Raw genomic sequence first — 25,632 nt, 5'->3', positions numbered from 1 at the left:
GATACTCAACAACAACGGAATCCAACGGCGTGGGTGAAAGTATAATGCGTGTATTAAATTGTATAAAATAATCCCGAAAAAAGCACAAACACGGCAGAGATGCCAATTAAGTTCAGCAGCTGGAATTAGCTGAGGTAGTATGACCACAGACAGCAGACAAACGGCTAGTAGTGACAGCGGTGGCAATCCACCTGTCACTCAAGTGGTCACGCCCTTAATTATGCAGAACTTTAAGGCTTAATATAATTTAAATGGATGAATTATAAAAAAATTCTATAGCTATATAGACCAATACCACTTTTTGCACCAGGCTGTAAAAATTGTTTTCTGCTGTAAAGTTGGGCATTTTAACATGGGGGAGATACAGATTTGACTCCCTTTTGCATCCAGCCTCAAGCGGCCAGTCGATGAATTGCAGTTTAAGTCACTTCCGTGTTGGTTTCAAGAGAGAGACAAGAGCTGTGTCCCAATGTGAAGGCTGCATCCTTCGAAGGCCGCAGACTTCGAAGGATACAGCCTATGTGTCCTTCGAAGGACGCACCATGTAGCCTTCGTAGGATTTCCTAATTGCGCAACCAGGTGTTCCCGATTACCGCTCCAGGCACCAAGCAACGGTGCGAGAGGACAGCTGCCATCCTGATAATTCATTTGATATAATTGAGTAAACAGCTATGGAGCCAGAATTGGCTATTGTCATTTTTATTTTTTATATTTTACTGGAGGACATGGTGAGGATGTTTCTGCCCCGGCGCTGCCGGGTCATGTATTTTCGGCTTGGCCAAGACCATGGCCAGATAAATTAAGCTGGTTTGCTGCGTCCCAATTCAGAGGCTGCGTCCTGAATTGGCGGATTACCCTGTAAACTGTTCAAGTATTGGGTGTTAACTTGCGTAAATAATGTAATGATAAGTGAAAATAAAATAAAACTTGCATAGGCCTATATATATACACTCACCTAAAGGATTATTAGGAACACCATACTAATACTGTGTTTGACCCCCTTTCGCCTTCAGAACTGCCTTAATTCTACGTGGCATTGATTCAACAAGGTGCTGAAAGCATTCTTTAGAAATGTTGGCCCATATTGATAGGATAGCATCTTGCAGTTGATGGAGATTTGTGGGATGCACATCCAGCACATCTGGTGACTGTGGGGGCCATTTTAGTACAGTGAACTCATTGTCATGTTCAAGAAACCAATTTGAAATGATTCAAGCTTTGTGACGGTGCATTATCCTGCTGGAAGTAGCCATCAGAGGATGGGTACATGGTGGTCATAAAGGGATGGACATGGTCAGAAACAATGCTCAGGTAGGCCGTGGCATTTAAACGATGCCCAATTGGCACTAAGGGGCCTAAAGTGTGCCAAGAAAACATCCCCCACACCATTACACCACCACCGCCAGCCTGCACAGTGGTAACAAGGCATGATGGATCCATGTTCTCATTCTGTTTACGCCAAATTCTGACTCTACCATCTGAATGTCTCAACAGAAATCGAGACTCATCAGACCAGGCAACATTTTTCCAGTCTTCAACTGTCCAATTTTGGTGAGCTCGTGCAAATTGTAGCCTCTTTTTCCTATTTGTAGTGGAGATGAGTGGTACCCGGTGGGGTCTTCTGCTGTTGTAGCCCATCCGCCTCAAGGTTGTGCGTGTTGTGGCTTCACAAATGCTTTGCTGCATACCTCGGTTGTAACGAGTGGTTATTTCAGTCAAAGTTGCTCTTCTATCAGCTTGAATCAGTCGGCCCATTCTCCTCTGACCTCTAGCATCAACAAGGCATTTTCGCCCACAGGACTGCCGCATACTGGATGTTTTTCCCTTTTCACACCATTCTTTGTAAACCCTAGAAATGGTTGTGCGTGAAAATCCCAGTAACTGAGCAGATTGTGAAATACTCAGACCGGCCCGTCTGGCACCAACAACCATGCCACGCTCAAAATTGCTTAAATCACCTTTCTTTCCCATTCTGACATTCAGTTTGGAGTTCAGGAGATTGTCTTGACCAGGACCACACCCCTAAATGCATTGAAGCAACTGCCATGTGATTGGTTGATTAGATAATTGCATTAATGAGAAATTGAACAGGTGTTCCTAATAATCGTGTGTGTGTATATATATATATATATATATATATATACACAATTATTATAAATTTTTTTCAAAGGTTCAAATGTTCACTTATATCTTACCTTGATGCGATTTTGTAGCTATAGTGTATTCTTTTTATTATGTACACAAATGGACCATGGTGAACATATAAAACCGAATATTGAATATTACTCCCACTTGTCATCGGCAGCTGTCACAGTTGCCAGGCGACAAGAATAATTTATCCGTAGGCTAGACCGGTCCGAGCGCTTCAGATGCACCCTTTCATATGGGACGTCATATATCTCAGTGACATGGCGGCCGTCGATTGACTCAGCCCTGCAAACCTGTTGGTAGACAACTTAGTAGATAGTGGAAATATGCACTCAAACACTCTGGAGACCATCCCAGATGATGTCCCACCAGCAGAGAGGCCTTACCAGGGTCTCTATTGTGGAGCCCATCTCGGTCCAGCAGCACACCAGGGTCTCCCTGCTCAGCTCAATAAAAGTCTACATCATTTTTTCTTATTTTATGTACTGTCAATTTAAATGTTTATGTTGATTTTTATATGTTTAATGTATGTTGTAAATAGTTGGAAAAAGTACTTTTACGTAGCCTATAAAAAAAATAAAAAGGTATTTGTTAATTTGTTTCATGTAGAAATTATGAGTCATTACAAAAATAAACAATGTCCAGAACAATTCATTCTCTTTTATTTACACATTTAAAGTTGCATAAAATAAATAATGTACAGAATTCTTCTTTTAAAGACATTTTAAACAAGACAACATTTTTCAATCATTCTCTCAAGAAGAGAAAACAGCCTGTCCATCCTCTCCCTACTCTCCTCGCCTCTGCCTTTCTCTGTAGTTGCATGTCTTCTGTGATAAAGTCCAAAAACTTGTCCTCTCTGTTTCGCCGCCTTCGTGCTGCTGCTCCTGGTGTTGCGGGTGCTGGTGGAGCTGCTGGCTCCTCCTCACCATGGGCACCCACTGCTGAACTCGGCCCTGGTGTGTCCTCAGGGATTGAGGCAATGAGGACAGGGAGGTTAGTGCAATGCCTCTGTCCCAACACCTCATCCATGAGGACAAACCAGGGCCAAGTTTCAGCAGTGGGTTTCCCACTCACACCCTCACCTGTCCCAGGAAACTTGCAATCCTAAGGCAGAGCAAATTAACCATGGCTTGTTAACAACAACAACAACAACAACAACACAATACAGGTAACACTTTACAATAATAGTACATGAATTATCATGTACTAATACCTGAATTAATAATTACTTTACTATGAACTAATGATGAGTTAAGACATGTACTAATGAGGAACTAACCTTAACTACGACATGAGTCATATGAATTCCTGCATTAATATACCATCTTAACTACACGTTAGTACATGCTTGTTAATTAATGTATTAATTAACATTTCGGGGTAAACTAAATCAAACTTTCTCTAGAAAATGGACACATTTAGTGTCCCAAAAGAAGAGCAAGAACCCTAACTGACTAACATCCGACTGCATTATGATATAAAGACAGTAAACCAATCCATAAAATAACCACATAAATAACCATCATCTGTGCTAACACTGATTTTAATTTTGAAAATTGCATCTGCATGTTAGTGTAGGTATTTCACTCTTGATGGCAGCAGTGGAATCACTTAAAACAGAATGAGATTAAATCGTTTTTAATGATGAATGCATCATTGTGTGTTCAATGAGTAAGGTTAAATGTAAACATTGCAAGACATCTAGTGTCATTCACTGATGTTTGTGACAGTTGCTGGTGTCAAATTTATGAACAATTTTACATTGTGCCCTTTTAGTACATCTTTCTTCTGATCTGGAACATGTTTGATTTAGTTTAAACCCGAAATGTTAACTAATACATTAATTAACAAGCATGTACTAACGTGTAGTTAAGATGGTATATTCATGCAGGAATTCATATGACTCATGTCGTAGTTAAGGTTAGTTCCTCATTAGTACATGTCTTAACTCATCATTAGTTCATAGTAAAGTAATTATTAATTCAGGTATTAGTACATGATTATTCATGTACTATTATTGTAAAGTGTTACCCACAATACATTTCAGCAAAGATGTGTGTATTAACTTTCTTACTTTGTCAAACCTATTTAAAACCTTTGTAGACATAGCTTGCATGACAGCACAACAAAAACACATAAAAGTGAAACCCCATTGCCTTATCTACTGCTTTTCTTATTGTTGTGGGCTTTATATTGTGAGTGATATTTCTTATAATACACAAGTGAGACAGACTAGTGCAAATATTACAAATAGGTTGTTGTCTTACCTCCAAGCCACGCTGGGAGCGTGCCCATAAATCGTCCCCATAAATAAATGGTCATTTTCAGACTGCAATTTAATAAATTGAGCTGTCTGCTCCTTGAAACAATTATTAAACTAATATTAGCACCAGTTTTGCCTCACACCACCTGACAAATGAAGCCACGCAATGGTGACAAAGGAGTTAAAGGGATAGTTCACTTTGAAATTAATTTTTGATATGTTTTAGATGTCGCTTCGTACACTAGATGTCGCCTTCGCTACTGCAGTTCATTGGAACGAAACCGTAGCCAAGGCGACATCTATGTTTATATTTATACCCGCCCGCGCCGTCAGATCATTTGGACGTGTGCTGTTTTCAAGAGATAACAACGATATAAATACTGTTCGTTTTCTCACACAAACCGCTCGTTTCGTGTCTTAGGCCATCAATGTGTACTTATGATGGGGAATTGTTTCATTTGGACGTGGGGAATTGTTTTAATTTGGACTCTGTGCTTGCGTTTTGAGCCAGTGACCATCGACCTGCATTATATGACAGACAGACAAGAACGGTTTGACCTAAAAATATCAAAATTGAAACTACTGCGGAAACAAAGACACCTACATCTTGGATGCCCTTGAGGTAAGCTAAAACATATAAAAAATTAATTTCAAAGTGAACTATCCCTTTAAGATGAAGTTTATAAGAAATAAAAACTTGTGGCTTTTAACTGTGGTTTCGCTAGCTATTTGAGTAAATGAAAACATAATACTTACATTTAAATGTGAATTTGCCGTCCACCACCGAACTCTCGGCCGCAATAAAAATAAAATAAAAATTTTGAATTTTTTGAATCAGGCTGCGTTCCAGTCCAAAATTGTCATGCCCTTCACTCGCTAACTTCCCTCCATCTCGTTCACTCGGATGTACGTCATTGCTTACGATGCACGAGTGCCCACTACTGGCGGAAACTGCAATGGGCTGAATTGGAACGTCCTAAGCCCTTGATCACTTGGAATCAGCTATAGAGTTGATTTATTATTTAAAAAAAATTCCCTTTAAGAATTTTTTTAATGCAGCATCCAAATGTATATAGGTGTGTGTGGGTTATATAAAAAAATATATATAATTAATATATCATAGAGTTGTTTGTTGTGGTGGTGATTAGACGAGATTTGTGGTGACGTCACAATCGTACGGCATTGTGGAACATATAGGTGCCTGAAGTGTACATATGAAGTAGACTCGTTCCCTCAGTCAAAATCGAGGGAACGAGGGTCTGTCCATATAAACTTCCCTCGTCCACTTCACGAAGTGGAACGCACTTCACAAAGTGGAACGCACTTCAAAATGGCGGCGGGGATTCCCCCGAGGGGAAGTGCTTAGGGAAGTTCTCAAGTGCGTGTCTAAAAGTGGACTGGAACGCAGTTTCAGGGTAGCCTTCGTCGCGCTGCGATGACACAACCGGCCTTCGAATACGGCCTTCGAAGGATGCAGAATTGAATTGGGACAGCCTTTATCGCGCCGCGGTGATGCAATCGGCCTTCAAATGTGACCTTCCAAGGGTGCAGCCTTTGAATTGCGACATCCTTCGTCACGCCGCTGTGACGCAATCTGCAATCTTCAAATACGGGCAATCGGCCTTCAAATACGGCCTTCGGAGGATGCAGCCTTCGCATTGGGACACAGCTAGGGAGGTTGTCGCTCGGTTTGTTCTCATTGATATTGTTCATTGAAGCTAGAGTAGAGTATTGTGAGAGATCGAGTAAGCGAGTGTACCTGCATTTACAGTAGATATAGCATTTTCCTTCAGGTAGGCCCTATATTCATAATAAAAAATCAGTTTGAATGTCCACTGCAATATCCTGTCCTTTTAACAGTCAAGGGGTTTTCCCGTGCCCTATAGTCTTTTGTTTAGTTGCGTCTTGTTTTCCGTGTACACAAGTTTGAGTCCTTTCAATATAAAAGTCTTTTAAATTCGCATTCTGATGGCGAAATAATGTATTTAACTTCTGTTACCGTTTACGGTCAGGGACTTTTTTTTTTTTTTGCGTAAGGAAGGCTTTTAGTGGTTTTACTTCATGAAAGTTGTATAGATACATATTTTTCGGCTTTAATATTTGTATTGTGTGGTAACCGTTTTATAAAAGCAATAAGGTACTCGAGGCTAGGGCTGTATCGTGAATAAGTCACGGCTGAAGGGGTTACTCCGCTTTGTGTCGTGCCTAACAATGCCCTTCAGCCGTGACGTATTCATGATACAGCACAGCCTCAATAGTGAATTACATACGTATTTAATATTCATTTCTATGGAGGACATTTTAAACATTGATTATTAATATTATCTAATGTTTCTGGGAATATACTTGAATTGGTCAACTAAAAAAATGTATATGAATTGTACAAAAAGCCACAAAAACTCTTTGGGAATTCAAATTCAAGAAGCGATTGAATTTAAAACAGGAATGTAAAAGCAATTTTCCATTCAATACTTTATGCTGCCCCAAATTTTAAACTAGACATAACCGAACAACAGAGACTAGGGAATTTAATTTAATTCTTATGAGCTTTGTACACCTGAGAATGAGATCTTTTGAGATGTAAATAATAGTTTCTCACTTAGTGCCTTGTCTTCAGGCAACTTTATCCTTTATCAAGAAAACACACTTGAGGAAGCAATGCTGTTTATAATATCATTTTTTACTTCATATTTTACAATGTGCAAATATGAACAGATAAAATCACAAGGCTCGAATTATAGTGATTACAGCTCCACAACAGTTAAAAGAGCCAGTCACATTTTTTGATAGAAGCATCACAACACTCAGTATGGCAGTTGCAGGAATGGAAGTCCTGTTTATCCTCCAGCATTTGCTGATAGACACACATAGAGAAAAAGGGGGTGATAGGGGGATCGAGACAAAGAAATAAAGAGACAAGAGCAAGCTGATCAAGGAGGAGACATTAGCTTTGATGCTCTGCAGGCTCATTAGTTGTGTTTGGTTATCAGGATAAAGTTCTTTGAGGATGTCAGAAGAGGGTAATGAGAGGTTAAGGCACAGCACTCCACCTCTCATGCTCTGCTCTTGGTTTATCAGCACCCAACACACAAAGTAACATTGATCAGTTTCCCAAAGTGAAATGTACAGACTCCTCAGAAAGGTATCCAGTCAGGGATTGTGTACAATTAGGTCACTTTTTTTTTCTGTGGAATTTCTTTCTTTTTTTCTTTTTCTTTTTTTTTTTTTAATGGCAATTTTGGATTTGAATACAGTGGGTACAGAAAGTATTCAGACCCCCTTAAATTTTTCACTCTTTGTTATATTGCAGCCATTTGCTAAAATTATTTAAGTTCTTTTTTTTTTTTTTCATTATTGTACACACAGCACCCCACATTGACAGAAAAACACAGAATTGTTGACATTTTTGCACATTTATTAAAAAAGAAAAACTGAAATATCACATGGTCCTAAGTATTCAGACCCTTTGCTGTGACACTCATATATTTAACTCAGGTGCTGTCCATTTCTTCTGATCATCCTTGAGATGGTTCTACACCTTCATTTGAGTCCAGCTGTGTTTGATTATACTGATTGGACTTGATTAGGAAAGCCACACACCTGTCTATATAAGACCTTACAGCTCACAGTGCATGTCAGAGCAAATGAGAATCATGAGGTCAAAGGAACTGCCTGAAGAGCTCAGAGACAGAATTGTGGCAAGGCACAGATCTGGCCAAGGTTACAAAATAAAAATCTGCTGCACTTAAGGTTCCTAAGAGCACAGTGGCCTCCATAATCCTTAAATGGAAGACGTGTGGGACGACCAGAACCCTTCCTAGAGCTGGCCGTCCGGCCAAACTGAGCTATCGGGGGAGAAGAGCCTTGGTGAGAGAGGTAAAGAAGAACCCAAAGATCACTGTGGCTGAGCTCCAGAGATGCAGTCGGGAGATGGGAGAAAGTTGTAGTAAGTCAACCATCACTGCAGCCATCCACCAGTCGGGGCTTTATGGCAGAGTGGCCCGACGGAAGCCTCTCCTCAGTGCAAGACACATGAAAGCACACCTGAAGGACTCCAAGATGGTGATAAATAAGATTCTCTGGTCTGATGAGACCAAGATAGAACTTTTTGGCCTTAATTCTAAGCGGTATGTGTGGAGAAAACCAGGCACTGCTCATCACCTGTCCAATACAGTCTCAACAGTGAAGTATGGTGGTGGCAGCATCATGCTGTGGGGGTGTTTTTCAGCTGCAGGGACAGGACGACTGGTTGCAATCGAGGGAAAGATGAATGCGGCCAAGTACAGGGATATCCTGGATGAAAACCTTCTCCAGGTGCTCTGGACCTCAGACTGGGCCGAAGGTTCACCTTCCAACAAGACAATGACCCTAAGCACACAGCTAAAATAACGAAGGAGTGGCTTCACAACAACTCCGTGACTGTTCTTGAATGGCCCAGCCAGAGCCCTGACTTAAACCCAATTGAGCATCTCTAGAGAGACCTGAAAATGGCTGTCCACCAACGTTTACCATCCAACCTGACAGAACTGGAGAGGATCTGCAAGGAGGAATGGCAGAGGATACCCAAATCCAGGTGTAAAAAACTTGTTGCATCTTTCCCAAAAAGACTCATGGCTGTATTAGATCAAAAGGGTGCTTCTACTAAATACTGAGCAAAGGGTCTGAATACTTAGGACCATGTGATATTTCAGTTTTTCTTTTTTAATAAATGTGCAAAAAATGTCAACAATTCTGTGTTTTTCTGTCAATATGGGGTGCTGTGTGTACAATAATGAGGAAAAAAATTAACTTAAATGATTTTAGCAAATGGCTGCAATATAACAAAGAGTGAAAAATTGAAGGGGGTCTGAATACTTTCCGTACCCACTGTAAATACATATACAGCAAAAGGATATTTTGTGTTAGGAGTTAATATACATTTTAAAAATGACCATGAAAATGTCATTTTACAAGTCTGAGGAGTTAGAAAGCAGCAGTAGTGCAGCAACCAACATTTTAGCAACTTAGATATTTTAAATACACAACAGAGAAACTGCAATATTTCTTAATACATTTCCCCAGATTTTCTTGTAAAAATAAGTCCAAAATTAAAATAAAATAAAATAAAATAAGAACATGCAAAACAGCAATATCCACTCAAGCCAAACCAGGGATATAAACTTAATAAAAAATATTTTACATTTATGATATTGTGACAAATGTTTTTCAATCTTTAAAAACGGACTAAATTCATCCAAGATTTCCATCTAAACAATTGCGGGTTTAATATTTTATGTAAATAATTTTTATATTATGTATTTTCCTGATTAAAACTATACTGCATATTAAGAATGATCCACATAACAGCTTTGTGTGAGGAACAGACCAATATTTAATGCATTATTAACTGCTCTCTATGCACATTCACCTTCTTGGAGTGCTCATACCATGCAAAGCAATGTCTATTAAACCCAAATGACCTTTTTAATTCCTAACACCTAATTAATTCCCAGATCTTCCCCAACATGACCTTTAAAAATCCATTATAAATCTAGCAATAGCAAAACGTTTCTATCGCAAAAATAAAAAAAAATATTCTGTAACAAAAATAACAACAAGGGTTAATTCACCCAAAGTTAAAATTCTGTCATTATTAAAGCGATAGTTTAACCAAAAATGAAAATTAGCCCATGATTTACTCACCCTGAAGTATAAGTGTATATGACATTCTTCTTTCAGACAAATACAATCGGAGTTATATTAAAACATTTCCTGCCTCTTCCAAGCATCATATTTCTTTGGAAGTCCATCAAAGCGAATCTATTCATGGTTAAAGTGCTCCACGCATCTCCAGGGGTTAACTCACGTTTAACTAGCCCTCATGTTGTTTTAAACCAACATTTGTTAATCTCGTAAACACAAATGAAGATATTTTTATTTGAACTTTTCTGAAATATGGTTCAGCTTATACCATATTCACTGTTTGTGCATTGATTAATATTTATATTTGAATACAAGCCTGATTTGAATCTGTTCATAAAGCAATGGATTAAACCGCCTAATTAATTGGGATTTCTTTAACAATCTGTTTATGTTTGATGTGTTTTGGGTGAATGGACTTTCACTGAAAGGAAAGAAATCTCTCATATTTCATTAAAAGTATATTATCTGTGTATTAATGACGAATGAAAGTCTTTGGAATGACAAAAGTGTGAGTAAACGTACAATTTAAATTTTTGGGGTAAAATACCCCTTTAAAAGTGTGACTGCACAATATCGATGCCAGGATCCTGAATGATAACAGCATTCTATCAACACCCTTCTTCTCTTGTTCAAAGCAACATAACTCAACACATTTTAAGCTCCGATAAATTATTCCTGACTGATGTGGTGTATGGCAAGCCAATTTAACATTTAATCCTTAACACCTACTAGTATCTATTTTCATGCTACTAGTACTTATTTTTTAGATACTATCTATTCCATTAAGTACTAGTGCTTATGCCTATTCTTTAGATACTAGTACCTTTTTTAAAGATACAAGTAGTTATTCATTAGATACTAGTTCTTTTTTTTCTTTTTTTTTTTTGACTGGTACTCATTCATTAGATACTAGTACCTATTAAATAGACATTAGTGCTTATTAATTAGATTCTAGCGCCTATTAAATTGGTACTAGTACTTATTTATTAGATACTAGTACTTATTCATTAGTTACTAGTCCTTATTATTAGATACTAGTACTTATTGTAACTCAGTGACAATACAGGGTTAAAATAACTTAAAGGAGCAATAGTTCCTCTCCCAGCTGAACATGATTGACAGGTCACGACGTATGTCGTGCACATGTGTATGTGAGAAAAAGAGAGGGGACGAACATGATTGATGGTGACAGGGGAAAAGAGTTAACAGAGTGATAAAAGTGAGTGTATTAGCAAGTTAAAGAACCAACACAGAAGACAGAATAAGGAGGAGCAGCCAGGAGTTAGGAAAAATCCCATTTTCCACCTCTATTTGTCTCGGTAAGCTAGTGAACTGCATGCTGTTTCTATTGCTAACTGTGTGTGCAGCGCTACATTTGCCTGTATGTGTATTAACGCCGGTTTCACACTGCACGCGTTAGCAGAGCGTAAGCAGCGCAGGAGCAGTGCGTATGGTGAGCGGGAGCAGGACACACGCGTTTTGCTCATAGACAGTAAAATAAATGGACACAGCGACCCCATTGGATTCAACGGAGAAAAGTGAAGTCAATTAGAAGCACTCACTTCCTGATGGCTGAGCGTACTGCGCAGACTCAAACTGAGCTTGACGACGTAGATGTGACGTGAGCAACCCATCTGTCTTCTAGTAGCTGTGCCAAGAGAAATCTGAATAATTCCCTTCCGAAACTTGCAGGGACGGAGAGTGTGAGTAGGAGGTGTCCATGAGCTAGGAGCAGGAGAAACTTTTGCTAAGTATTCTGATGAATTATTTAGTCATTTTGCCTCCACGTCCCCCCGATTGCCCGTGAGCTTCTCCTCCTGTCCATACGGTGATTTCTCTACTGTGCAACAGAGAGTCGCGTGGTTATGACGCAATCGTTAGCCTATTTTTACAAAAACGGCTTCTACGGGGCCATAACGTAAGATACAAGGTAATAGAGCCTTTTATACATTTTCGTGTTTCTTTAGAAATAAATAATGGACAAATGGAGTCTTTAAACGCCTCAGATGTAAAGTTATAGCTAGTAACACATTTTCAATTTTTGCCATTGACATCTATGGGGATCAGTCATTCAGATATAAACTATTCAGTTCTGACTAAGTATTCCAATTTTGACTAGTACACATTTATCAGATACTAGTAGTTATTCATTAGGTACTAGTACTTATTTTTTAGATACTAGTACCTATTACTAGATACTAGTACTTTTTCAATAGATACTAGAACTTATTAATTAGCTAGTACTTATTCAATAGATTCTAGTACCTTTTTATTAGATATTTATTCCAAATGTTACTAGTAAGATTTTTTATTTTACTAGTAAGATTTTTAATTGAACTTTACAGTGGTCGTTCTGACTAATCATAACATATGTCACGGCTCGTAGCAAGGAATAAGAAGAAGATGAGGATAATTTCAAACGCTTTATTAATATAAACTCAGGAACAGGAGATTGGGTGAAACGTTGACAAACACAAACAATACCGGACAATGAATACAGGCAGGCAGGAACTTAAATACACAGAGATGATTAATACAAAGGACAGGCAGCTGTGAGGAAGGTGATCAGTGTCCCTGGTAACAGATTGGTGGCGGGAAACAGACAGGGAAACACAGGTGATGAATGAAAATAACTGAAAGTCTATGAACTGAACATAATGGTGACAACATAAGACGAGTAAAAAAACCCAGTTGTGACTAGTAAGATGAGAAATGCTACTAGTTACAATTAAAAAAGATACTAGTGTCTAATAAATAAGTACTAGTACCTAACAAATAACTACTAGTATCTATTAATAAATAGGTACTAGTTTCAAATGAAAAGTATACAATAAAATAAGTACTAGCATCTAATTAATACTAGTAATATTTAAAAAGATACTAGTCAATATTGGAATAATTACTAGTCATAAATGATTAGATGATATCAAAACAGAATAGCTACTAGTATCTATTAATTTGCAGATATCTTCAACCTCATAAGGAACTAGTAAGAAAATATTAAGAGATATCTTCTTTTAACAGTTCATTACATAAACATGAGTATACTCTCAACCATCCAGTCAGAGTTCATATGGCTAAACAAAGGCTATAGAAGATTGATTTTTCATAAGTAACTGGCTTTATTGGTTTATCTAGCTAATTGGTTAGCATGAACACAAGGAAAGATATGTTTAAAATGACATTTATTGTTTTGAATGTACAGTAGGCTATAATAAAGACTTAACTGGCAATAATAAAATTCAAACAACAGTTAAGTAGATCCAAAAACCGGTTCATACCCACCAGTCAAACCACCACAATACCCAGAAATTGGGATTTTTGGTGACCATTCATAACTCCTTACAATCAAAATTCAGAATATTAATCTGCATCTGAGAATAAGAGTCATGTCAAAATAAGAGTATATGCACTATATTACATGTGCCTATTCATTATATATATATATATATATATATATATATATATATATATATATATATATATATTAGAGGTGGGCATAGATTTCTTTTTAATCTAGATTAATTTTGAAATTAATCTAGATTAATCTAGATTAAAATGGCTCATTTGAATTCTGCCGAAGGCATTCAGAATATGTGTGCTACCCAAATAATGACTATAAAAGTAAGTCTTTGAGAACGGGTTTCTCAAGCCAGGTGGCGCATTAGACCAGGGGCTCATCTCCTGTTTCCAAAATGCATCACAAACTGCTTGAGAAAGCTGTTCTACTCATAGACTGTAAAAGGTTACTACTGTTACCGTCCGTAGGCAACATTAGGTAGGCCTATATTATTATCAACTACTATAGGCTATCAATTAGGGATGGGCGATATGGCATAAAATCCATATTGTGATATACATTGCAGCCTCTTGCGATAACGATATATATTATAATAAAACTATTTCAGAACAGGTTACACAGACCCTGCTAAACTGCTAAATGTTTTTTTTTTTTTTTTAAAGGGTGTATGTAGTTTTGAGAACAAATATTGTCTAAAACTGTAAGTATACAACATAATTTTGCAGATAAATGAAATTTAAGTACACTAGCTGCAGAGACTTAAGTAGGTCTAATGTTTATTATGGCTTGGAGCTTATGAAACCCCAAATTTAAAATTAGAATATTGTCTAACTGATGTCTTTTCAGTTAAAAAGAAACACAACAATTATTCTTAAAATCGGGTGCAGACAGAGATTATGTGCTACACCACGATATATTGGGAATAATACGCGCGCGCTGATATTCAGTGATATCATATGTTTCGTTTTGAATTTGAGGTGGTAGAAGGGATTAGTCGTGTGTTAACTTACCGAACTGTTAGGCTACCCCACACACTCTGTCTATGTAGTTTGCTGCTGCTCGTCGGACGGCTTAAATCCAAACCAAGTCCAAATAATGTATGTTGCACCGATCTTTTTCACCAGCTTTCACTTTCAGCCGTGTTAACTTAAGATGACGACGAATATGATGCGTTGCAGCCGGGTGTACCTCGCGGCCGCGAGTAGATTGCGTCATCATAGCTTGTGTAGTATAGAGCCAGCTCCCAACCCAACTTTGAGAATAGATTAACGGCGATATTTTTTTTATCGCGCGATAAGAGTCTCGCGTTAACGCAGCACGTTAACGCCGATAACGGCCAACCACTAATATATATATATATATATATATATATAGTTTCCTGTGTCATCTCCCTTTGATATGTTGTTGGTTCATTAATATTCAACATATTATTTGCATACTTATTATTTAAATAGTACTAAGGTAAGGATATCTTTGATCTAAAATGTTACTAGTAACTAAAAAAATAAGCACTAGTTCTATTTTTTTCTTAAGTTAGGTATAATTATATAGACACTATTGGAATAAGTACTAGTATCTAATGAATAAGTACTAGAATCTTTAAAAAGGTATACTAGTAGCTAAAGAATAAGCACTAGTATCTAACGAATAGGCACTAGTACCTAAAAAATAAGCACTCGTAGCTAATGAATAAGTACTAGTACTTAATGGAATAGTATCTAAAAAATAAGTACTAGCATGAAAATAGATACTAGTAGGTTTTATGGATTAAATGTTAAAACGGCTTGCCATATGTGGTGTCTACTGTTACACACGTCAGAGCCTCCCCAAAATCATGGTGATGTGATGATCATCATTTACATTTCTGTGTATTGCAAAGGATCTGGACAAATCTGCTTTCCCCTCTTGTTAGCAATTAATTCCAAAAGAGTGGCTGCTGTCATCAATGCAAAGTCACGACCAATGACCAACATCTCCATAACAAAATGTCCTTACCATTTAATGCAGAATACATAACAGTAAGCCGCATGTCCTTGGAGGCAATTAACCCAGAGTTAATTAGAAAAGGAGTCGTGTTATTCCATTGGATGAGACAGAAGTGAGGGACTGGATGAGATTGATTTAGAACAATGCTCTAATCATGCCACACAGTCTTTGAATTCATCACAAATGAGCGTGTAAATGTACAAATCCATTACAGAGCATTAGGGGCTGTTTACTACCCTAAGGGGCTGTTTACATGACTTTTTATGTGCTTAGGCCGTTCGGTTACACGACAACGACGTTTGTGGGTGCCTGAAAATGCAAAGTTTTTTGAAAACGTTATCTGTGTAAACAACGCGAATCTCTGAAAATGATGACGTCATGCACATGCATATTACATGCTCAGTCTATAGTGTTTCATCGCCATCTAATGGCCTGGCAGGAATACAGCGTTTTTAGTCGTTTTCACGGATCTGTGTGAATGGGGATCGTTTTGACAATGTACGCGGAAAACTCGAAGGAAAAAAAACTTCTCTGTTTTAAGCACATCGTTGTCGTGTAAATGTACCCTTACCCCGGATTTTAAAATAGAACCCCGGCAAAAATAGAAGCTCTGCGTAGCTCCGGAGGGCCGGAGTCGGAGCGCAGCCGTTCCACAGTCAGTGAAAATACACACATTGACTTTAATGGAAACCTATTGACTCCGCCGCCGTTCCGGAGCGGATCCGCAGCTGTTCCGCAGTTGGTGTAAATTAGGGGTTATAGGCTTGTAGTCAAAAGCTACAGTGAAACACTCAAAGCTAACATGCAGATACTTATATAAAAGGTGTCGACATCTTTGTCAGGAAGTGCTATTTCAAATTTTTCTTTGTCACTGAAAATAAACCTAAACAAAAACAAAGTAAATAAAGTAAATAATACTGTTGTCCTGTGTTTGTGCACCATTGGGTCCCTTAATTTGTTACAACTGTGGCCGTGTGTCAATTATATATATATATATATATATGAAGAGTTCAGATGCAAAAGCCTCTAAGTGCCATCTGAAATTTTCTTCTAGAATGATCATTTTTATCAAGCTTATATATTTAAGTTCAGTAATTTCACTTAAATGACAATTAACAGGTAATTTTCATTGCCATTTAAGTGAAATTACTGAACTTAAATATACGAGCTTGATAAAAATTATCATTCTAGAAGAAAATTTCATATATATATATATATTAAAAAGTAAATCATGTGGGCCTATTTTGTTAATATATTATTATTGTTTACAATTCCAAGAAAAAAAGGTACAATTTTAAGCTTACAATGTAAGTGACAAACAAAACAGAATTAAATAATTATTCACAATTATTTGTATACAATTAATCGTCAGCACAGAATTCATGACCATGACAGGCCTATCATATACCATGATAAATGTTACAGCAATTATTGTGATATGAAATTTTGTTACCTTCACATGCCTAGTGCCTACTGTGGCCAATAACTGTAGGCCTATACAAGGACATCCAATAATGCTTAAAAAGTCAAAAACTGCTTAAAATTTAATTTGAATTCTTGCAAGTATAATAAATTTTTAAGACACTTCGATTGCTCTTTCACTTTGCTAGAGAGTGACAACACAGAATAACTCAAGAGCACATGAAGAGCTGTAAGTGAGATATAACAGTATAATTGAGTGTCCATTTTGCAATCATCAGTCATTGAAGACAAGACACGAGCGTGTGTGTGTGTGTGTGTGTGTGTGTGTGTGTGTGTGAAAGGACTGAATAGCCTGAAGATCAATTCAATCTATTTGAAAGAGCTCATCCTTGTGCTACATCTCTAGAGATTTGAGATGGCAGACCCTGTGAGCATTTCACTGTGCCATGAACCTGTGTGTGTGCTGGACAGAGTTTGATGTCCCTGTGCAGCATCCTCCATCACCTCTTCGTCAACCTTGAATAAAACACCTGTAACAACAGGACGCAGACTGACATATGAGCTGCTGGCTGACAGAACATTTCCCATGTGGTTACAAACATCAGTATCCCCTCATTCTGTATTCCAATTTCAAGGTTGTGTTTTTTTTATTTCTTCCATTCTTTATTTTGTGTTGTTATTCAGATTAAAAAGTTATAACAAAATCATATTTAAAATGCGTACTGTGATAAAAATGATAATATTCATTTATAATGTAGTATAATGTAGTCAATAGTGTAAAACTGTGGATCTGGAATTCATTAATTCCTGTAAATAATTTCATTTCTGTAATTGTTGTTGTGTTTTTCAAAACTTTAGATTAAGAAAAGAGTATTTGACTTACTCTCCTGAAATTCCAATGTGGAGAACCGTACCTTTCTGAAGGTATGACTACTGTTATTACTCCACTCTCCAGCAGTGCAAAAGATATTCACCCATCCCTCTCTCTATCTCGCTCTCACTCCATCTAAGCCCTCCGACTGATATTTTCAGGTGTGGAGTCAAACAGCCAAATGAGCAGTCTCTTTGACAGAAATAGAAAAAGGCAGATGCTTCTCTTGTGCTCTCAATTTTTTTTTTTTTTTTTTTTTTTACTGGTACACTAAAGCCAAGTTGGATACCAGGGGCCTCATTTATAAACGTTGCGTACGCACAAAAGAAGGCGTACGCCGCTCTCTACGCAATAATTGGTATTTATAAAAAGCAAACTTGACGGGAAAATGTGCGGTCCTTCACGCAAACTCTGACCCAGGCGTACGCACAAAAACGGGTGAAATGAGAAATGGCGACACCAGGGGCGGACTTGGACAAAAAAGTGGCCCTGGACTTTCTGGCCCACAGCAGCCCACCACATCCCACATCATAACACATTGGCACATTAATGTGCAGAATAATTTTTAACACCACTTATAGCATAAAAATATAACACAATACAAAAATAAATGCTATTTAAACATTTATTTTAAGTAAGAACATATATTAGGTCATATTTGTAAAACAAAGGGAAACAAACAGAAGAACATTAAGACACAACATTATTAATATAAAACTATCAAGACAGAATATCAGCTAGTCAGGGGGAGCTAGAGCCGTCAGAGCCTGCTGAACTGCTACTCTTTGCGCCAAATGTATTATGTTAATTTGAAGCATTTCACAGCATCTACCTCGAATGCTTTTTGTAACACGTAACTTTTCAGCTCCACCTTTTCTTTTCTTCCCCTTTTGTCTCTGAAAATGTCTCGAAAGTATCAGATGACATTGCCAGTTTTGAGATGTTTTGTATAAAAATTCCACAATAAAAATCAGAACTGAAGAATTGGTTCCCTTCCGATCCATAAATTGGCATTTAAATTGGAATGACAGGGAGAGAATTTTATTGATTTCAAAAATCAATAAAAAAATCAATACAGGCAATGCATTCTGGGAAAGGGTATTTTTTCAACCTGGTCCACAAATGTTAATTCATTAAATACAAACACACACACACACACACACACACACACACACACACACACACACACACAAACACGCACACACACACACACACACATTTCTATTTGAATGCACTCAAATTCGTTATTTTAAATGTAGACAAGCACTTTTGGAAGGAGAAGAAAGCGGCATGGTTTTTAGACACAACGTGAATTTATTTCAAACAAGATTTAAAGTTTATCTCAATAAACTTTCCTTTTCAATAATAATAATAATAATAAGTTATGTGAATTAATTCGATTTTTCACCATGAAATAAAAATTGACAATTATTACCTTTATATTGAATATTGCAGTACTTATTACAAATTACTTATCTGTGCACATCTTTTTTAATTCATGTGCCCATCATTTTTCATCAAAATAACTTTCCCTCCCTCTTGCAACAGCATCTATTCTCTTCTATTGGAACTTACGTTTCATGCTGACTTTAATTCTACTTCCTTGTATTCAAATTTGAATTGCAGTTCTGCGTCATGTCTGCTATATCAGTTCAATTTCGAATGCAGGGACTGAATTGAAATTTAAAAGATATTCTGAATTAAACTGATTGCTGTGTAACTTTGTTTTGTAACCTTTGTAACCTTGTAACCTAAAAGAGGAAGAAAACAACCTCCTGCAGCATTTATTCTGCATAAAAAAAGTATACATCACACACTATGCACCATTTGTAAATTTACGCTGCTCTTGATAATTTTTTTCCTACCATTTCCGAATACACAAGTATAAACTAGAGGCCATATCCCTTGATGCACATTCAAATGAAACATCTTTATGCACAGAGACCCATAGTGGATTCAGCAGCTGCAGGGTAAAGGCACAGTGCCTTTGTTGCCTAATTGACTGCATGTGGCGGAAATAGACATGAATGGGGTGTCAGACCGGAGCCAGAATGGAACATTTGGATGCGGAACTAAAGAAGCTGCCTTATCGGTGAACACATACACACAGACCGTTCGCTTTTACAAAGAGATAGAGGAGACATGCACACATACACACAGCAATGAAAAGACCGAATCCCGTGTCCTGTGACACTCTGATAACATTGGAGCAGTTTGAAATGTTTTCAAGAATGTTTTTTTTACTGCATCTTGAGACCCATCAGGACAAATAAAACATTTTGTTTGAGTGTACAAATTTAGATTTATAGTGCTGTGCTACTTTTGGAGAAAATAAAAGGCTGTTAAAACTTTAAACAGGCAAGGTGGAAACCTACAAGATGGTAGAAATGGTGATTTATTGCAGCTTGTATGGTGCACATGAGATTGGAAAGAATTATTATGCGCACTATAGGGGGAATTGTGTCTGCTGATAGCATTGTTTATTTGCACATGCTGTCTGAGCATCTAAATTCTGCAAATCAAGTAATGGATTTTTTTTTTTTTTTTTTTTTACCGATATACTCCATGCAGGAGTGGTGCAACTGTTTATTGAATTGGCCCCTTTGTGTGCCAGCAAGCATATTGTTCATTAATGTACTTTATCCACTCACTTTATGCTTTTCCTACAAACCACTTTTGTGTTTTTCCTTCACTCTAATGACACAAGCAACAAGCAGCTTGCAAACAGCAAAAGCAATTTCTGCTTATTCCCATTTCCTTTCTTTATTGTAGCACATGATTGCGATAAACATTGTTGCAGGACATTTTACATGAAAATATGTATTTCTAGAGGCTTGTCGAATTACCATGTTTATGGTTCATTAATTTTGTCCTACAGCCCCTGAGCTGGAAGCCACAATCCTTGAATTCCTTTCAGAAACCTCAATTATGCTAACGAGATTAAGGCATTTAGTCCTATTAAACCTGTTAAAGTTTGCTGCATATCATTCTGGTTCGCTAACTTCAGAGAGGGAGAGAGAGAGAATGCATAAAAATGAGTAAAACATACAAGCAAAATTGCATTAATACGATTAAGAGATTACTGAGAGCTGCACACCTTTGCAACTTTTTTTTAACATGCATTATAAAGTCACCGGGTACTCATTATAATTGTCACAAGGGTAGCTCTTTGAAGAAGAGCGTTAACAACTGAATACATTATAAAACTGAAAGCTCTACAGGCTCACTACTTTTCTTAGAGCCGTATGCTCCCCCAAGCTTAAAACACTCAAGTTCTTTATGACAAGGCCCAGTAGAGACAAAAGCCCCATTTCAATCCCATTATGTTTAATTTTAGTCTACTTAGACATACTCTGTGCTATGATTATACAAGATTGCTGCGTATTAGATGACTATAAATGTCAAGAGTCATCGTTTTTTATTTTTTTATCCATAGGTTATGATGACAAATACAGATACAAAAGAATGCCTGTCATAAGTCTGTTTGTTTCATCTACGTCTCATTAAAAACATGGTATATATTCAACATAATGGAATTGTAAAGTGCTGATCTGCTCCAAACTAATGAAATATTACCACAGATATTGATATTCCAGGCCTTTAAGCTACATGTACGAGAGCCTGTCAAAGATAATATAACATGTTGTTATTCAGTGGTATTGGTATCGTCTAATGCGATTCTGCCCGTTGGAACATATCAACTGCACATTTTGAAAAATGACTTTGCAGGATGAAAGTAATTATTGGTCGTAAGTGTCACCACAGGGCATGAACTGGACTCGGTTGAGAAATTCTCTTTGTGGAATTGGATTAGCACTTGGATGCTCTCTGTGTTTCCTTCACTCTCTCATTTTCACCCTTAGCAGCTGGTGGGTAGAAAAAGTGAGTGAATGCTTTCAGCTCTTTCTGGATCGGATTAGTTCAGGCCAGTCAGAGGATGTGTGTCACCCTTCTTGCTCCCTTCGGTGTCCTGCGTGCACTGTGATGTCGGGTTTTGGCTGTGAAAGAAACATTCTGCCAGGAATCATGCAACTTGAAATCTCACTTCTGCCGCTACGGTTAAGCTGGTTAGAACGCACGTTCTTTATAAGTGAATTTCAACAACACAACAAATATGCATGGTTTTCTCTGCTTAAAATAATTAAAGGCTCTTTATAGACCCCTTCAATGTTTGTAAACATCGAACGCCTAGGTTGGGTGCGCGCGCAGCATGGGGTCAGAAAAATGGTGCGGCTAATAGACCGGCATATATATGCACTGTCTTTGCCATCACAGGAACGGGAACAGAACCATAATAAACTTGTTTTAGCTAATGGCGATTGTCTGCCTGATTAGAGTCCTGCACGGGTTCGGACGAGTGACCCGCAAATTTTGCTCAAACGGGTGAAAAATATCCAAAGTGTGTCGGGTCGGACACGGGGGAAACACGGGTCTAAACAAGGGTTTAAAACAATCACACGCAAACGTAAAAATATATTCAGATTTTTAGGAACACGTCTACAAAAATATGCCTGATTGCCTGTATTTCAAGTTGATAAAATAATTTAAAATCCACATCAGTTTATTTGTCCACGCGCCACGCCCTCCCAGGATCTTTCACTTTTAAAAATCGATCTGCTTGCAGTCGTCGAGATGGATGCTGAGGAGTTGAAGAAAGAATAGCTAGTGAGATTGTAAAGTTGTCGACAGTCATCAAAAATCAAGTCCAGTGTGTGGGAGAAATTTGGAGTTATCTGAAGAAAATATTGTGAACGGCTTATTTGCTGCATGCATTTTCGTGTTGGATAGCCGCACATGTGGAACTTCATCGGCGAGGAACCACGCAGATAACTGTGGTAACAAAACCAAGCAGTTCTGTCGAACAGTGTTTTTTATTTTATTTAACACTGTTAAGTATGTGTATTTTTTATATAATAAACGGGCAGACTGGGACAATGCTACGATCAAAGATGCTTGTGTTTAGTGTTGTTATTGACAGTTATTCTGACAACAACGGTATAGTTAAGCCCTGGTAAGAAAACAAACGTTTTCTGTAAACTGTAGACTGGTTTAATAGTTAGGTGAAGTTCGATATCTGGCATTAATTGTGACCTGTGTCATGCTACTTAGCAGATAGCAGCAGTATCTGAACCATAGACTGTAAAAAAATAGATCTGAACAGATGTCGTCTATTTTTTTTTTTTTTAAACGGATGAGATCCTGCAGGAATCCGGAAAAACTTGACTCCACAACTGGTGTGATTTTCACAGTCCACGACGCAACAATAAGGCATTTTTTCTTGACGAGAAATTCTCTGGTTAACACACAATTCAATGGGATGGAATGAACTTTCTGACCCCGACATGCGCACTGCGAACTTAGAATTTTCCTGTGACGTCGACCGTGAAGGGGTCTATTGGCATATGGTTCCATAAAGAACCTTCAGCATCCATCGAACCTTTCCATTGCACAAAATATCCATTCTTTCCATTCTTTGGAAAAATATCAGATTATTAAAATGTTCTTTACCCTGAGAAAAAAAATTATGATTCACTTAAAGGTTCTTGGATGGATCTTCTATTGCATCATAGAACCTTTATTTTTAGCAGGGTCAGGACATGGATCTATTTTTATTTGAATATTTTCCTTGAGGTTCACTTATAAAGGTTTTTGCACACAAAAAGACCCACAATTCTGACATTTGTATTTATTTTTCAACCCTCATTCTGCCACGCTGTCTGAAATGATACAGTGATGAATAGTTAAACCGCCACTTTTGTGATTGGCTAACATCATTGCATAAGAAAAAGTATCAACACCCCATCGTTTTTATTGCACGCAAGTATTTTGAAAACATTATCTGTATAATGTTCACTTAATGTTTTCTATGTAGATGCTCTCAGATTCAATAAAGTTGGCCACTTCATCTTTCAACAAATGTTTCTTTGCAAACTCTCATTACAATGCGCCTCATTTACAAAACAATCTCCACTAAAATGTTCCGAACAAACATATAATACCCCAACACGATCAGGTATGCCAATAAAAATAAATCATCACCATATGATGTGATGATGTAAAACGATTCATCAATGTCTTGCTGTAGATGCAGTTATATGCAAATATATTTGCCAGTTTTCCCCCAGATTTGGAGCTTATTTAACCAAGCTCCAAAAACGGTAAACAATTATAATGAGGAGAATGTTTAAGCTATCAAACTTGGAGGATGTTTTAATGGAATAAAGACCTCTTATATGTCAAAAGATCAATGAAAATGTGACTTCTCATGTCATTACCCTTTTTAAGAGTGTACAATTGGGTATTTGCAAAAAAATTCTTAAGTGTACAATGAAGCTTTGCTGTGTTTTGATTTAAATGTGATGAAAGGGATTTTTTTTATTTTTTTTTTATGGAAAAGCATACACAAAAAGATCCCTAAAACCTGACAGATATCACCGAAATAGGTGTCATGATATCAGACCTGTCACTGTGGTAGCCTTAGGCTCTGTAAACAGCACAGAAGCATCTATTGTTTAACAATGCAGTGTTCTGTTTATCAGAAGTTCTGTCAGTCATTTTGAGATTTCTGTCTGTCAGTCATTTGGCATGGGTTTACAACACATTTAAGGGTGGACAGCAAGCTATTATACCATTATACTATTATACCGGTCACCCTTAGTGACTGAAATCAGTGTTCATAGTAGTGCTCATTATCATACAAATGAGCTTGGATCTAATTAAGGCTATCCTAAATCAAACAGGAATTACAAAATGACTTGAATCCAATCAAGTATGTTTGCTGTTCCCTTCTTATGTGATACGGAAATAGGGGAGAGTGGGGTAAGATGAGCCAAATATTTTTGACTTATGTGGTTATCAAGATAAGAGAAAATTCAGCAGAAGTACAATGAAAGTATCTAAAGTAATTTCAGGATGTTTCCTATCATTTTAAATGGCCAGAGTACATAATGACAAAGAGTTCTAAAAAATATAGGCCTAGCTTCTTATAAAAAAAAGTTCCTGTCGCTCAATTTGCCGCAGGTTAGGGGTAAGTTGATCTGATATCTTTAATTGTTTGAGGTGTGGTAACCACAGTATAAGCGGAATAATTAACTCCGGGCCATTGAATTATTAAAAAAAAATAATGCACACCCGAGGTGTATTACCACCCCGGGTGTGCATTACTTTTCTAATAATTTAACGGCCCGAAGTCAATTATTCCTTACTTATCTGCTTGTTGGTCAGACTAGTTCTAAAGACAGTCTTAAGTTAGCGCCTATGTTTATGCAACTGGCCCTGGACAAATTTGCGTAGATGTAACAGTCATTACATCTGTTATGCTAAAATGGGTGCTTTCCACACATGTGCTTCTCTTTTTCACAGTCTGCAGAAATGATGGGTGGTTCCAAAATATATGGTCACCTGTGTTGGGTAAGTTACTTTAAAAAACGTAATTAGTTATAGTTACTAGTTACTTCTCACAAAAAGTAACTGAGTAAAGGCCTATTTATACTTCTGCATCGGACCTACGCCGGAGCCTCTACGCTGTAGGCAACGCGTTGATTTTCATTTATACTTCTGCATCGTTGTCCGCATTGGCGCGCAATTACACTTGAAGAGGGAGCATGTGAAACCCGAGGGAGCGGTCCTGGCAGACCAATCACAGCGCTTGCGTCCGCGTAGAGTTGACGCGTTGTTACATTTTTGGAGAGGTGCACGTCAGGATACGCGCGCTACACATAGCCTACGACGTAGCTACGGCGTGAGTTCGACGCAAAAGTATAAATGAGTTACATCATTACAAAAGTAACTAATTACCAGGGAAAGTAACTATTGCGTTACTTAAGAAAAAAAAAAAAAGTTTAAATATGTGAAATATCTTGGACACCCCCAATATTAAATATATGTTAAATGAATGAAATGGACACTAAATAGAATAAATTATTATTATAAAACATTGTACATTAATTTACACTA

This window comes from Rutilus rutilus (assembly GCF_951802725.1).
Source record: "Rutilus rutilus genome assembly, chromosome: 2".
Classification (NCBI taxonomy): Eukaryota; Metazoa; Chordata; class Actinopteri; order Cypriniformes; family Leuciscidae; genus Rutilus; species Rutilus rutilus.
Note: the sequence above shows the minus strand (reverse complement) of the source record.